This window comes from Zingiber officinale, chromosome 3A (assembly GCF_018446385.1).
Source record: "Zingiber officinale cultivar Zhangliang chromosome 3A, Zo_v1.1, whole genome shotgun sequence".
Taxonomy (NCBI): Eukaryota; Viridiplantae; Streptophyta; class Magnoliopsida; order Zingiberales; family Zingiberaceae; genus Zingiber; species Zingiber officinale.
This window is the reverse complement of record NC_055990.1, coordinates 41,472,747-41,475,077: the sequence shown is the minus strand read 5'-3', so window position 1 is coordinate 41,475,077 and position 2,331 is coordinate 41,472,747. Positions and strand designations below refer to the sequence as shown.

The 2,331-nt window shown below is 31.2% G+C and overlaps 1 pseudogene; it reads right to left on the bottom strand.

Moving 5' to 3' along the window:
- Positions 1-1,504: 1,504 nt before the first annotated feature.
- Positions 1,505-1,681, bottom strand: LOC122054566 (annotated as a pseudogene).
- Between the last annotated feature and the right edge of the window lie 650 nt (positions 1,682-2,331).

Here is a 2,331-nt window from a genome sequence, read left to right as displayed (position 1 = left end):
GTTGTTGATTTCAAAAAATCAGCAACACGAAGACTAGCAACAACGTTGTTTATGAGACACCATAACTTTTAACTAAGATTGAATCACGAGATGTAAAATATATCAACTCAAAGATCTTTGAATGAGTTTTGATTTGTTATATTATGCATCTTGTGATTTAATCTTATTCAAAAGTTATGATCTTTTGAAAATTAGCAACAACATTGTATTGCTAATTTCCAGAAATCAACTTTTCGAAGGAGTTGCTGATTTTCAAAAATCAACAACACGATGTTGTTAATTTCTGAAATTAGCAACATGGTAAAAAAAGTGGTTCAAAAGATTTCCCGTGCTACTGATTTTCAGAAATTAGCAACACCATGTTACTGATTTCTGAAAATCAGCAACACCTTCAAATTGAAAAGCTAATTTTCATAAAGCAGTAACACAATGTTGTTGTTAATTTTCAAAAGACCATAACTTTTGATTGTGATTAAATCACAGAACACATAATATATCAAATCAAAACTCATTCAGATATCTTTGATTTGATATATTATGTGTTTCATGATCCAATTTCAATAAAAGGTATGACCTCTCAAAGTTCAAGTCAGCAACAATGTTGTTGTTAGTCTTTGTGTTGCTGATTTTTCAAAACCAACAACAACTTTATTGTCGACTTAAACTTTGAGAGTCCATAATTTTTTACTAGAATTGAACCATAGAACGCGTAATATATCAAATATAAATTCATTCAGAGATCTTCAATTTGATATATTGTATATCCCATAATTAAATTTGAGTCAAAAGTTATGACCTCTCAAAATTTACTCAGCATATACATTATAGCATCTATGAAATCATAGTTGTTACAACTACAAGTTCAACTTTAATAGGTGATAACTTATAGTTATGGCAGCTATGATTTCGTAGTTGTTACGTGTCTAAAATTTAATGTTGCTGGTTTTTGAAAATCAACAACAATGTGTTGCTGATTTTCAAAAACCAACAACAATATATTGATGGTTTTCAAAATTCAACAATAATGTGTTGTTGATTTTCAAAAATCTACAACACTAGCAACAATGTGTTGTTGATTTTCAAACACTAGCAACACATTATTACTAGTTTTTGAAAATCAACAACCCATAAACAATTAGCAACATTGTGTTTGGTTTTCAAAAATAAACAACACAATATTGCTGATTTTCAAAATTCAGTTGGTTTTTTTTATTGCATGCATGCAAAAGAGAGAGAAGGGATAAAAGAGAGTTTTTACATTGCATGCATGTAATCGAGAGATAAGGGAGGAAAGAGAAGAGAGGTTGCAGACATAGGAGAGAGGAAAAAAAACTTGACGTAATAGGTGCCATGTCTTAACTGTGCACCATCACGCAACAAATGATACGCAACATATCAAGATGGTGTATAGATATATACTAACCATCGCACACATGCTTTGCATGTGTAATATAATACATGAATATGCATAAATTAGTATCCAAACCCATAAATTAGATTTGGTAAGGGTATACCAGACTCATGCAGTAGTGCAACTCAAGGGCAACTCTTGAGAACTCTAATAGCAAGTTACTATAATGGGCTCTCCCTCATAAAAAATTATTTTAATTTTTTATATCAGATATTAAAATGATAAGAACAGATACTACACTTGATCTTAGCCAAAGGCTGAGAAAGGTATGCTTTTTAATATTGTCGACCTAAAATATTTATAGAAGCTTTTCCACTTGCGGTGTTGCTAATCCTAAGATGTGGTAATAAAGATAACCATGACAATGCATATTTTTATATAAAAAATAACCAAAGAAAATTACTAATAAGAATTAAAATTATTTTCAGTGTAAAAAAGAAAAAAAGGACATTAATGTAATTTAATTTTGGGCTTCATCAAAATTAGTTATTAAAGGGTCTAAATTTTTAATTATATACTATCACGTACACACATTGCATGTGTAATATAATGTATGAATACACATAAATTAGTACTCTAGACTTATAAATTGGACTTGATAAGGGTGTGTCAGGCCATGCAATAGTGCAATGCAAGGGCGATGCTCAAGAACCCCAACAGCTATTGGGAGATTGTTGGTGTAATCATTCTCTAATTAAGGTTGACCAGTTTGACTAAGTTCGAAGGGATTTGAGCTTGAGTTTCGATATTTGGACAATATATTATGGATAACATGTTTGGATAATATGTAAGAAAGGTCAAGTAGGTCAAGGAGGACCGTTACTTGATTGGTAAAGTCCTAACTAGAGGTTAGGCAAGGCAAGTCCTAACTCCAGGGTTAGACAAATAAAAAGTCCAAGTGGGTCAAGGAGGACCGTAAG